This window comes from Mustelus asterias, chromosome 21 (assembly GCF_964213995.1).
Source record: "Mustelus asterias chromosome 21, sMusAst1.hap1.1, whole genome shotgun sequence".
In the NCBI taxonomy this organism is placed as follows: Eukaryota; Metazoa; Chordata; class Chondrichthyes; order Carcharhiniformes; family Triakidae; genus Mustelus; species Mustelus asterias.
The window spans coordinates 15,312,076-15,326,790 of record NC_135821.1 but is presented as its reverse complement, the minus strand read 5'-3'; the positions used below and the strand labels follow the sequence as shown (position 1 = coordinate 15,326,790).

At 50.4% G+C, this 14,715-nt stretch overlaps 1 protein-coding gene across 1 annotated transcript in view; it reads left to right on the top strand.

Annotated features, from left to right (window-relative positions):
* The first annotated feature begins 1,086 nt into the window (after positions 1-1,086).
* The window catches only part of LOC144509135 (epithelial membrane protein 2-like), a 323,958-nt gene continuing 310,329 nt past the window's right edge, over positions 1,087-14,715 (top strand). The window contains exon 1 of the mRNA XM_078237537.1: positions 1,087-1,099. The gene's annotated coding sequence lies outside the window, so the exon portion shown is untranslated. The remainder of the gene's footprint in view (positions 1,100-14,715) is intronic.

Here is a 14,715-nt window from a genome sequence, read left to right as displayed (position 1 = left end):
TGAGGCCTGGTAGCGTTGGTGGAATAGTTTTCTTGTCCAAAGAGATCATTTGTCCATTTGAAACTCAGCAATTCTGGGAATTGGCTGTCTGTCCTGGAACAGGGAGTGTGGTTGGTCGCTCCGAGTGTGGAATGCTGGCTGCTTCTTCACATCACTTTCCACAGATTGCAGATTGCTGGATCGCTTCCATCATGACCTGATTATGTCATCCTCGGTTACCATAGCAATATGGAGCCGTTGGCAGCTTCTCCAATGCTGACGGCTCATTTTTTCGTCAAGCTGTTTTCGGCAGGATGCAGAGAAAGTGTTTCCAAGCTGCACCTCTTCATGGAAGGGCTGATTTCTGTGCCCGAGGGCATCTGGCCTCTGTGACGGCTCATCGCCCTCTGGAATCCTCATTCATGGCTTTGTTAGCTCTGGGATTGATTATTCCTCCAAGGCCTCCCATCCTTTTACCTTCTGTGAACTTCAATCCATTTGAAACTCAGCTGCCACTGGCCACACTCACACCAAGTCCAGTTTGACCCTCTGCTCGCTGGCCAGAAGTCCAGCAATGCGTCAATCCTAAAATTCCGATCCTTATTTTCAAGGCCTCATCCTTCCCAACTCTGCAATCTCCCCCAGTTTTGCAACCTCCGAGATCATAGAATCCCTACGGTGCAGAAAGAGATGATTCAGCCCGTCCAGTCTGCACCGACCCTCCAAAAGAGCATACCACCCACCCTGCCCTCCACCCAATCCCCATAACCCCGTGCATTTACCATGGCCGATCCACCCAACCGGCACATCTTTGGACACTAAGGGACAATTTAGCATGGTCAATCCACCTAACCTACACATCTTTGGAGTGTGGGAGGAAACCGGAGCACCCGGAAGAAACCCACGCAGAGACGGGGAGAATGTGCAGACTCCACACAGCCAGTGACCCAAGGCCGGGAATCGAACCTGGGTCCCTGGAGCTGTGAGGCAGCAGTGCTAACCACTGTACCACCGTGCCACACATGTCCGGTTCGGACCAATATTCTTATTTCACCGTTTTTATTGTCATTTTCCTTCTGGGAAATGGAGAGAGGGAAAGTGGAGAGGTGAGGGATTCCAGAATTAGAGATGGCTCGGTGGCACAGTGGTTAGCACTGCTGCCTCACGGTGCCAGGGACATGGGTTCGATTCCCGGCTTGGGTCACTGTCTGTGTGGAGTTTGCACATTCTCCTCGTGTCTGCGTGGGTTTCCTCCGGGTGCTCCGGTTTCCTCCCACAGTCCAAAGATTTGTAGGTTAGGTGGATTGGCCACGCTAAATTATCCCTTAGTGTCAGGGGGACTAGCAGGGTAAATGCATGGGGTTATGGTGATAGGGCCTGGGGTGGGACTGTGGTCCGTGCAGACTCGATGGGCCGAATGGCCTCGTTCTGCACTGTAGGGATTCGATGCTTCTATGATTCTTAGAGCAGATGTCTCTGGATGAAGTTGGAAGGTTGGACGTGAAAGGTCACATGATGACAATTCTAGAATTAGCAACCCCAACCCTGTTGTACCCTCCCTGCAAGTGACTCCAGAACAATGGCCTCTTGATCACAAAAGACTCCACCCTTCTTCCGAGATTGAAGTGATTGATTAAAAGTGGTGATTGTTCCTGGAAACATTCTCATTTTGCTGAGGTTGGTCTCCCAGCTGTAAACACCACAGGCTTTAAAAAATTTTATTCATTCATTTGCGCCAGGTGCGTGGAACTGCAGCTCCTGAGGGACCGCGTCACGGAACTGGAGCTGCAGATTGCTGACCTTGGTCTAGTCAGGGAGAATGAAAGAATAATTGACATGAGTTATAGGCAACTAGTTACACCGGGGCATCGGGAGGAAGACACGTGGGTCACAGTTAGGAGGAGTAAAGGTCAGAAGGGTAACGTACCAGAGAGTACTCCAGTGGCTGTCTCTCATAATAGGAAGGGCTCGGCGACAGGCGTGAGAGGGGAGGGGAGTGAGCAATAGGTGGAGGGGTCACCTGTGGTTGTCCCACTCCAAAACAAGTATATTGTTTTGGATAGTGTGGAGGAGGATGACTCTCCAGGGGTAAGCCACAGTGACCAGGTCACTGGCACAGAGTCAGGCTCTGTGGCCCGGAAAGGAAAGAGAGGGGTTCGGAGAGCAATAGTGGTGGGGGATGCGTCGGTTAGAGGCACGGACAGGCGGTTCTGTGGGTGCGAACAGAGGGTGCTGGGGGCCTGGAATGCGCTGCCAGGCAAGGTGGTGGAGGCGGGCACACTGGGAACGTTTAAGACTTATCTAGATAGCCATATGAACGGAGTGGGAATGGAGGGATACAAAAGAATGGTCTAGTTTGGACCAGGGAGCGGCACGGGCTTGGAGGGCCGAAGGGCCTGTTCCTGTGCTGTATTGTTGTTTGTTCTTTGTTCTTTGTGGGACATGGGTGTCGCTGGCTGGTCAGCATTTATTGCCCATCCCTAGTTGCCCGAGGGCAGTTGAGAGTCAACCACGTTGCTGTGACTCTGGAGTCACATGTAGGCCAGACCGGGTAAGGATGGCAGATTTCATTCCCTAAAGGGACATTAGTGAACCAGATGGGTTTTTCCGACAATCGACAATGGTTTCATGGTCATCAGTAGATTCTTAATTCCAGATATTTTTTATTGAATTCAAATTTCACCATCTGCTGTGGCGGGATTCGAACCCGGGTCCCCAGAACATTAAATAATAAACAGCAGCGATAAAGCTTATTTGTTGATGTCACAAGTCGGCTTACATTAACACTGCAATGAAGTTACTGTGAAAATCCCCTCGTCGCCACATTACGGCACCTGTTTGCCTGTTCATTAGCTGAATTTCTGGATTAATAGGCTAACGATAATACCATTAGACCATTTAGGCATTAAAATAACAATCAGAAAAATATTGTTTTTTAAATTCTCATCCCAAGGATTATCTTTTGATTTGATTTGATTTAATATTGTCACATGTATTAACATGTGAAAAGTATTGTTTCTTGCGCGCTATACAGACAAAGCATACCGTTCATAGAGAAGGAAAGGAGAGGGTGCAGAATGTAGTGTTACGGTCATAGCTAGGGTGCAGAGAAAGATCAACTTCATGCAAGATAAGTCCATTCAAAAGTCTGACAGCAGCAGGGAAGAAGCTGTTCTTGAGTCGGTTGGTACGTGACCTCAGACTTTTGTATCTTTTTCCCGAAGGAAGAAGAAGGTGGAAGAGAGAATGTCCGGGGTGCGTGGTGTCCTTAATTATGTTGGCTGCTTTGCCGAGGCAGCGGGAAGTGTAGACAGAGTCAATGGATGGGAGGTTGGTTTGCGTGATGGATTGGGCTACATTCACGACCTTTTGTAGTTCCTTGTGGTCTTGGGCAGAGCAGGAGCCATACCAAGCTGTGACACAACCAGAAAGAATGCTTTCCATGGTGTATCTGTAAAGGTTGGTGAGAGTTGTAGCTGACATGCCAAATTTCCTCAGTCTTCTGAGAAAATAGAGGCATTGGTGGGATTTCTTAACTATAGTGTCGGCATGGGGGAGCAGGACAGGTTGTTGGTGATCTGGACACCTAAAAACTTGAAGCTCTCGACCCTTTCTACTTCGTCCCCGTTGATGTAGACAGGGGCATGTTTTCTTTTACGCTTTCTGAAGTCGATGACAATCTCCTTCATTTTGTTGACGTTGAGGGAGAGATTACTGTCGCCGGTCCAGTTCACCAGATTCTCTATCGCTTTCCTGTCCTCTGTCTCATCATTGTTTGAGATCCGGCCCAATAAGATGGTGTCGGATCTCTGGTTTCTGCTGTGTGTTCAAAAGGGAACAAAAATGCAGCAAAAATAGGGAAATAACTCCTCAGAGGCCGATATCCCTTCACCAGATTCCCTTTATTTACAAACTTACCTCCACTCCTAAGAGTGCTTCAGGTATCGAGTCAGAATCCGGAGCGTCAGTAGCCCCGACACTCCTCAACATACTCTCTGATTGGGCAGGCAATCATTACTTCAATCAGGGAGCTCATACTCTAAGAGGCCAACCTCATGGGCCTGGTTGGGGTCATTACATTCAGAAATCATAGAAACCCTACAGTGCAGAAGGAGGCCATTCAGCCCATCAAGTCTGCACTGACAACAATCTCACCTAGGCCTCATCCCCTTAACCCCACATATTTATCCTGCCAACCCCTCTAACCTGCACATCCCGAGACACTAAGGAGCAATTTAGCGTGGCCAATGCATCTGGCACCGCTCACCTTTGGACTGTGGGAGGAAATTGGAGCACCCGGAGGAAACACACGCAGACACGGGGAGAATGTGAAAACTCCGCACAGACAGTGAGCCAAGCCGGGAATCGAACCCGGGTCCCTGGAGCTGTGAAGTAGCAGTGCTAATCACTGTGCCACCGTACCAGAAAACTGGTCCCAATTGGTTATGTACAACTTACAACGGAGAACCAGTAAATCTGGAAAATAAGAATACTGGTCTGGACTGTTTTTCCTTCTGGGAAATGCCGTGAACTATCTAGGCCCCAGGCCTGTGTGGTTTCGGCCATATCTCGGTCGCTACCTCTCTCGTCTCTGAGTCGGAAGTTTGTGGACCAAAGGAACTCTCCAGAAACCTGGCCACAACGACCTGGATGATGAACTGCGGCTCAGTTTTGAGGGGGCGCCGCGCTATTAGAGGCGCCAGTTTTCAGGCGAGTGTTAAACTCGGCACTTCCAGTTGGATGTGAAAGATCCCCCCCATATTTCGAGGGAGCGAAGGGGGACACTACCTGTGTCCTGGACAACACTTACCCCTTGAGATTTTCTGGTCATCCTCACATTCCTGCTTGTGGGATCTTGCTGTGTGAAAATTGGCCGCGGCACTCCCATTATTGCAAAGGTTGCCGGTACTACAGTGGCTGTACAGCATCCTGTGGTCATGAGAGATTCTTCATTTCCTTCACAATTTGGGGATTCATCACCATCCCTTCAATGGGACCAGACCTGGGAATTCAGTGTCCAATCCCACTGCGGAGGAACGGTGTGTACGGAACGCAGCCCTTCAAGGAGCCAGAGCCCACCTTCTCTTCTGAAGCTGACCAGTTGCAGACCACCTTCCTGAGAATGGATACAAGGACCACACAATCCACATCTGTCCACATGTGCACACATCGATATCTCATACACACCTGGACACACATTCACATCGAGTCACAGGTGCAAATTCATTCCTTTCCACACATGTACAGATGTATGGAAATGCACACACGCAACACATGCGGACATGCAAATACATGTACAGATGCACAAACATGCACACGCAGACAACATGCATACTCATAGATCACACACACACACAGAAACACACAACTGATGCACAGACACACAAACATACAGACAACACACAAACATACACCACACGTACAGATACACACAACACACACACCACAGTCAGACACACAAACACACATGCACTGCACGCACACACAAACATACACATACTGAATGCATATATAAACATACCCACTGCATGCACACACACAAACATACAACACACTTATAGATACACATACACACACACCGCATGCACACACAACACATGTACAGACACACACAACACACGCACCCACACATCAGGCACATGTACACACACGCACAGACACACACAGACACACAATCACACAACACACACCCACACATCGTCCCGTCCCGTCCACCATGGGAATCGTAGCGGGTAGTGGGGGGCCAGAGGGGTGGAGGGGAGGGGGGACCATGCAAAGGTCTGTTGACCTTGGGTGGGGTTTTCTGGTTTTGGGGTGCACAAACACGCACACACAGACAACATGCATACTCACAGATCACACACACAGAAACACGCAACAGACACACAAACATAATCCCACCCCCGGTCTTCCAGATGCAGAGGGTTGGTGCAAATAACTGGTAACATTAACTTTGACCTATTCTGGATGGGGTCATGTTAGATAGTCTACCGGTCAGTTAGTCATCTCGATGTCGGAGAACGATCACAGAGCGGCTGCATCGCTGTTGAACCAGGTACAAGAGTCGGGGTGTGGCTGCGAGTGGGTGCTCTCTGCTGTGTGCCAGTGGGTGAGTGGCTTCGAACTGAAACATTGTCTGGGAATCTCCAGTCTGATACCAGCGTGCCAGCGGGAACGGAGGATCCCAGTAGCGGACGCAGTCAGAGAATCCCGGCCAGAGCGGAACAACTGATTTTTAGTTTAACTTTTCAAAATTTGACTTAGGAATTTTTTTTAAAATTCTGAAAAAAATCACGGCAGAGTTAGTCAGCATTTAACTGGAAATGTCTGCACAGCAGCACTTCCATATCAACCAACCGTAAGTGATTGGCCGAATACCACAGAATTATTAATTCAGAACATTTTTACAGCACAGGAAACAATTCATCTGGACTGGCACGGTGGCACAGTGGTTGGCACTGTCGCCTCACAGCGCCAGGGACACGGGTTCGATTCCCGGCTTGGGTCACTATCTGTGCGGAGTCTGCACATTCTCCCCGTGTCCGCGTGGGTTTCCTCTGGATGAATCATAGAATCCCTACAGTGCAGAAGGAGGCCATTTGGCCCATCGAGCCTGTACCAATAACAGTCCCACTCCAGGACCTATCCCCACGATCCCACACATTTACTCCACTGATCCCTCTAACCCACACATCCCGGGACACTAAAAACATGACCAATCGACCTAACCGGCACATCTTTGGACTGTGGGAGGAAACTGGAGCACCCGTGTCTCTGTGGGTTTCCTCCGGGTGCTCTGGTTTCCTCCCACAGTCCAAAGATGTGTAGGTTAAGTGGATTGACCATGCTAAATTGTCCCTTAGTGTCCCAAGATGTGTAAGTTAGGGGTAAATATATGGAGTTACGGGGAAAAGGCCTGGTTCAGGTGGGAGTCAGTGCAGACTCGATGGGCCGAAAGGCCTCCTTCTGCACTGTAGGGTTTCTATGAATTCTATGAAAAATCTCTGTGCCTGATCTCTGCGAGGGGAACTCACCCAGTTCTGTTCATTTGCCTTTTCCCTGCAACTTTCTTTTGTTAGATTTTCAGAAGACAATCCAATTCCTTTTGAATGGCCCGATTGAACCTGCCTCCCCCACACTCCCAGGCAGCACATTCCAGACCCCAACTGCTCGCTGCGTGAAAAATACCTACCTTATGTCACAGTTGCTTCTTTTGCCAATCAGCATATACTGGTATCCTCTGGTTCCCAATCAGTGGAATCCGTTTCTCCCTATAAACTCTCTCTAGATGGTTAATTATTTAAAACACCTCCAGCGCACAGAGTTGCTCCTTTTTCATATATTCGTGGGACATGGGCATCGCTGGCTGGGCCAGCATTTATTGCCCATCCCTAGTTGCCCGAGGGCAGTTGAGAGTCAACCACATTGCTGTGGCTCTGGAGTCACATGTAGGCCAGACCGGGTAAGGACGGCAGATTTCCTTCCCTAAAGGACATTAGTGAACCAGATGGGTTTTCCCGACAATCGACAATGGTTTCATGGCCATTAGTAAAGTTTAAAGTATATTTATTTGTGTCACAAGTAGGCTTACATTAACACTGCAATGAAGTTACTGTGAAAATCCCCTAGTCGCCAAACTCCGGCGCCTGTTTGGGTACATTGAGGGAGAATTTAGCATGGCCAATGCAAATAACCAGCACGTCTTTCATACTGTGGGAGGAAACCGGAGCACCCGGAGGAAACCCACGCAGACACGGGGAGAACGCGCAGACTCCACACAGACAGTGACCCAAGCCGGGAATCAAACCCAGATCCCTGGCGCTATGAGGCAGCAGTGCTAACCACTGTGCTGCCATAATTCCAGACATATTTTGGTGAATTCAAATTCCACCATCTGCCGTGGCAGGTTTCGAACCCGGCTCCCCAGAACATTAGCTGACTTTCTGGATTAATAGTCTAGCGATAATGCCACTAAACCAATACCTCCCGTCGGGATTTGAGTAAGTTCATGGGGAGGTAATATTTTAACGTTTTGTCCGGTGCTTGGAGCAAGTTCATGTTTAGAAAAAGAAATTTAAAAATTGCAACAGCTAAGAAATAGGTATGAATGATCCAGACTGAGATAGGGCATTGTGTCCTCAGACTGTAGACAGTGGGAGTCTGAGACTGAGACTGCCTCGCTGAGATTGTGTTGGGTGGCACGACGGCACAGTGGTTAGCACTGCTGCCTCACAGCGCCAGGGACCCGAGTTCGATTCCCAGCCTTGGGTCACTGTCTGTGTGGAGTTTGCACATTCTCCCCGTGTCTGCGTGGATTTCCTCCCACACTCTAAAGATGCGTGGGTTAGGTGGATTGGCCATGCTAAAGTGTCAGGGGGACTAGCAAGGTAAATATGTAGGGTTATGGGGATAAGGTCTGGGTGGGATTGTGGTCGGTGCAGGCTCGATGGGCCGAATGGCTTCCTTCTGCACTGTGGGGATTCTATGATTTAGAATCGTTGTCTCTGTCTCAAACCTCTCCAGCTCCGAGATCGATTGTGCGTTTGAAATGTTCCAACAGGTGGAAGAGAGGGAGGACGGTCTGGCCACTTTACTCCAGGTCTTTGTTGTACCTCACAGAAAGCTTCAGGACAGGATTTGTGTGACCACGGGCAGACGGGTGGAGATAGGGAATGAGAATCTGCAGAAACTGGTCTGATCCAGCAGCCAGAATGTACTTGCTGCCCATGAGGAGGTGGATGAAGAATGTGGGAGTGGCAGCTCCCAGGATATGGACCAGGGCACCTGGGAGTACGGCACCATAGGGCAGAACTTTCCCATCCTGCCTGCCACGGGAATGGTAGCGGGCAGGGGGGGTGGACCACGCAAAGGTTCGTTGACTTCGGGTGAGATTTTCCAGATTCGGGGCAAGCATGGCTGGAAAATCCCGCCCATAGAGTCTGGATGGGCCTCCTTCTGTACTGTCGGGATTCTGTGGTTCTACCAACCAGACTGGGTTCTATTGGGAAGGATAAATAGGGCAACCCTCATGAGGACTTTAAACTTCCCAGTGGGAAGGGATCGTGTAGAAAAGCGGGGATAGATCACAATTCAAAAACAACGGAGAGGGATTGGAGTGGGTGCCGGAAATTGTGCTTTTGGGAATCAGCACAGATAAAGGAGGGTGAGGGAGGATCCGTGTTACCGCGGGTCACCAGGGATGTTGTTGGTGAATTGAGGTCCCTCCGGAGGTCGGGAAATCCAGAGATTCCAGCTTATAATCTCGGTTTTTTAAATCCTCGGTGAATGGGAGTGCGAGTGTCGTTGGCAAGGCGACGACCTATTGGCCTTCCCTAGGTACTCTTGAGGTGACCTCGACCTTGGTGCACAGGGAACTATTCCAAAGGTTGCGGATGATACAAAACCTGGCAGCATTGTGAGGTGGATAGTGTCGAACCTCAATAGGACATAGAGAGGTCGGTGGAGCGGGCGGACAGGAGTTCGATGCAGAGAAGTGTGAAATGATTCATTTTGGTAGGAAGAACACGGGGAAACAATGTAAAGTAAAGGGTACAATGCCAAAGGGGGTACGGGGGTAGAGGCACCTGGGCGCATATGGGCATAAATCATGGAAGGTGGCAGTACAGGGAGAGAGAGTGGTTAATAAAGGGTATTCTGGGCTTCACTCACAAGGGCACAGAATACAAGAGCAAGAAGGAGACGTTGAACTTGTATAAGTTCAGCCTCAGCTGGAGTATAGTATCCAGTTCTGGGAAGGATGGGAAGGCATTGGAGAGAGTGCAGGAAAGATTTAGAATGGTCCCAGGGTGATTGATGGTGGAATTTGAATTCAATAAATAAAAAAAATCTGGAATTAAGAATCTACTGATGACCATGAAACCATTGTCGATTGTCGGAAAAACCCATCCGGTTCACTGATGTTCTTTAGGGAAGGAAGTCTGCCGTCCTTACCCGGTCTGGCCTACATGTGACTCCAGAGCCACAGCAATGTGGTTGACTCTCAACTGCCCTCAGGCAACAAGATATGGGCAATAAATGCTGGCCCAGCCAGCGACACCCAGGTCCAAGGAATGAATAAAAGACTCAATTATGCGGATAGATTGGTGAGGTTTGGATTCTATACCTTAGAGAAAAGAAGGCTGAGAGGTGATTGGAGAGAATGATTCTCATCCATGAGGGGTCCGGACAGGGTACATAGGGAGAAACTGTTCTCACACAGAGAACCATGGAATCATCACCGAGCAAAAGGAGGCCATTCAGCCCACTGAGTCTGCAGCGACTCTCCGACAGAGAAACCCACCCTCACTTCCCCAAACCCACCTCACTCCCCCCTTACCCCTCACCCCCCAATCCCACCCTCACTGCCCCACCCCCTCACCCCCCTAAACCCACCCTCACTCCCCCTACCCCCTCACCCCCCCAATCCCACCCTCATTGCCCCACCCCCTCACTCCCCCAAACCCACCCTCACTCCCCCTTACCCCTCACCCCCCAAACCCACCCTCACTCCCCCCTTACCCCCCAATCCCACCCTCACTCCCCCACCCCCTCAGCCCCCAAACCCACCCTCACTCCCCCACCTCCTCACCCCCCAAACCCACCTCACTCCCCCTACCCCCTCACCACCCCAATCCCACCCTCACTCCCCCCACCCCCTCACCCCCCAAACCCACCCTCACTCCCCCTACCCCCTCACCCCCCAATCCCACCCTCACTGCCCCACCCCCTCACCCCCCCAAAACCACCTCACTCCCCCCTCACCCCCCAAACTCACCCTCACTCCCCCTACCCCCCACCCCCCCAAACCCACCTCACTCCCCCCTTACCCCTCACCCCCCCAAACCCACCTCACCCTCCCCTTACCCCTCACCCCCCAATCCCACCCTCACTCCCCCTACCCCCTCACCCCCCAAAACCCACCTCACTCCCCCCTTACCCCTCACCCCCCCAAACCCACCCTCACTCCCCCCTATCCCCTCACCCCCCAAATCCACCCTCACTCCCCCCTAACCCCTTCACCCCTAAACCCACCCTCACTCCCCCCTAACCCCCCACATCCACCCTCACTCCCTCCTTACCCACTCACCCCCGCAAACCCACCCTTGCTCCCCCTTACCCATTTAACCCCCCAAACCCACCCTCACTCCCCCTTACCTCCTCAACCCCCAAACCCACCCTCACTCCCTCCTTACCCACTCACCCCCCCAAACCCACCCTCGCTCCCCCCTTACCCCTTTAACCCCCCAAACCCACCCTCACTCCCCCTTATCCCCTCACCTCCCCGAATCCACCCTCACTCCCCTCTTACCCCTTTAACCCCCCAAACCCACTCTCACTCCCCCCTTACCCCCTCACCCCCCCAAACCCACCTCCACTCACCCTCTCTGTCCTCCCTCACTCTCTATGTTTCTGTGACCCCTTATATCAAACTCCCCCTCTCTTTGTCTGCTGTTTATTCTGTACTTTCCTTTGCCATTTCTCTCCACCTTTCCCCATCCTCTCTGCCTGTTGCTCCTGCACCCTCTTTCATCCTGTTCCCCCCCTCCCTCTCTCCCCCTCATTTCTTACTCACTATCCGATTTTCTCTATCCTCAATGACCTCGCTGGTATTACGTGGGTGCAATATCTCCTTTCCTTTTATAATTTAATCTCCCGGTTATAGAAAGGGCTTTCTGAGCAGGATTAAGAGGGGATTAGATGACATACGCAAGGCCACTTATAAATGTGAATCTCTCTCCCTCGTCTCAGTGTAACTTTCCCATGAACAGTTGAAATAGCCATCACCGGGCCTATATATAGGCCTGAAATTTACATTGGGGAGGGGTGGCCCCATGTTGGGAATATCAGATTCCGCCCTGTGAGGGGAGCAGAGTGAGGGGCTGAAGACAATTGAGTGGCACGGTAGCACAGTGGTTGGCACTGCTGCCTCCCAGCGCCAGGGTCCTGGGTTCGATTCCCGGCTTGGGTCACTGTCTGTGTGGAGTCTGCACGTTCTCCTGCGTGGGTTTCCTCCCCACAGTCATTATCATAGAATCATAGGATCCTTACAGTTCAGGAGGAGGCCATTTGGCCCATCAAGTCTGCACTGACCACAATTCTATACAGGCCCTATCCTCATAATCCCATGTATAAGCCCCGCTAATCTCCAACACCCTGGGTAATTTCAGCATGGCCAATTAACCTAATCTAACTGGACAGTCCGAAAGACGTGCTGGTTAGGGTGCGTTGGCCGTGCTAAATTCTCCCTCAGTGTAGCCGAACAGGCGCTAGAGTTGGCGACTGGGGGATTTTCACAGTAATTTCATTGCAGTGATAATGTAAGCCTACTTGTGACACTAATAAATAAACTAAAACAAGGGCACCAGACATATGCGAACATCACCACCTGAAAGTCCCCCTCCAAATCACTCACCATTCTGACTTGGAAATATATCACTGTTCCTTCACTGTTGCTGGGTCAAAATCCTGGAGCTCCCTCTCTAACAGCGCTATGTGTGTACCTACACCACATGGTTCAGGCTCACCACCACCTTCTCACCTGACGCAGCGCTCCGAAAGCTCCTGATTCCAAATAGACCTGTTGGACTTTAACCTGGTGTTGTGAGACTTCTCACAGTGTTTACCCCGGTCCAACGCCGGCATCTCCACACCTTGGCTTCTTAAGGGGTGATTAGGGATGGATCTGGCCAGTGACGCCCCAACTCTGTAAAGGGATTGGAAATAAAAGCTTTGAAGCAGACCACCTGTAAACAAAGCATCAGTAGAGATCATCCTGCATGGGGAGAGGTGAGGGGGCAATTCATGGGTGGCACTTGTGGCTAACTTCGCCTTTCCAAAATCTGCTAGTTCAACCATCAAACCAAGGCCAGCGGGATGATTTCCTCTGTCTCCACTGAAGCTCTGAGGCTGCACTCCCATCATCCGCACGTATCAGAGCAGAGGTGTCGGCTATTTATAATCCATATCAGTGACTTGAATGAACGGATCATAATGCATCATACATCCCAGTGAAGGGGGAAGGTAGGTAGTCAGGAGGATGCACAGATGCAAAGGAAAGACTTAGCCAGCTTAGATATGTAGGTGAGAGTGTAACAGATGGAAGACGATGTGGTGAATTGACCCACTTTCGTAGCAAAAGTTATTAAAGAAACCGGATTTATTCTGAATGGTAAAGGATTGGGAGGCGTTTACATTCAGAGAGGCCTCACTGTCCATAGAGTATCATTAAAAAACCCTACAGTGCAGATAGAGGCCCTTTAGCCCATCCAGTCTGCACTGACTCTCCGAAAGAGCATCTTACCCAGGCCCACTCCCCCCTGTCCCCCCCAACCCTATCCCTATATTTACCTCATTAACCATGGCCAATCCACCTAACCTGCACATCTTTGGACACTAAGGGGCAATTTAGCATGGCCAATTCACCAAATCTACACATCTTTGGGACACGAAGGGGCAATTTAGCATGGCCAATGCACATAACTTACACATCTTTGGGACAGTAATGGGTAATTTGGCATGGCCAATGCACCCTTTGCTGTTTTTTGATACCAGCTTCCCCTTTCTCTCACTAAGAGTCACATCGAACGTCGGTGCAGCTTTCCCGAGTGTGACAGTGACACTCACAGCCCCTTCCAGATAACCGCATCAAGCAGTTTCTCTTCACTCAGGGAAGGGGCCCTGGAAGAACTCTCTGTAAACAATTCTGTACGTGGTGTCTGTCTCTTTAAGACAGTCATGATGTGGAGCCGCAGGCATTGGACTGGGGTAAACACAGTAAGAAGTCTCACAACACCAGGTTAAAGTCCAACAGGTTTATTTGGTAGCAAAAGCCACTAGCTTTCGGAGCGCTGCTCCTTCATCAGGTGAGTGGGATTTCAGTTCACAAACAGGGCATATAAAGACACAAACTCAATTTACAAAATAATGGTTGGAATGCGAGTCTTTACAGGTAATCAAGTCTTGATTACCTGTAAAACTCCCACTCATAGAATCATAGAATAGAAACCCTACAGTGCAGAAAGAGGCCATTCGGCCCATCGAGTCTGCACCGACCACAATCCCACCCAGGCAACTATATCCCCTATATCCCTACATATTTTACCCGCTAATCCCTCTAATCTACGCATCCCAGGACACTAAGGGGCAATTTTCAGCATGGCCAATCAACCTAATCCGCACATCTTTGGACTGTGGGAGGAAACCGGAGCACCCGGAGGAAACCCACGCAGACACGAGGAGAATGTGCAAACTCCACACAGACAGCGACCCAAGCCGGGAATCGAACCCAGGTCCCTGGAGCTGTGAAGCAGCAGTGCTAACCACTGTGCTACCGTGCCGCCACTGTGCTACCGCACTCACCTGACGAAGGGGCAGCGCTCCGAAAGCTAGTGGCTTTTGCTACCAAATAAACCTGTTGGACTCTAACCTGGTGTTGTGAGACTTCTTACTGTCTTTAAGACAGTCCAGCAGAAGTAAGTCACCTGACTTGGGGAACCAATGGAAACTGAGAGGGAATGATTACCCCAGAGGGTGGAGGCCTCTCTCAGGCAGAATCAGCTAGAAGCCGTGTGTAAGGACTGGAACTGCAGACCCCTGGACCAAGTTTCTCTTATCAATAAATTCCTTGTGTTCCTCATAAAACTTCATATCCCTTGACAATGCCGTAACAGCCACGACATGACAATAAGAACAAAGAAAATTACAGCACAGGAACAGGCCCTTCGGCCCTCCAAGCCT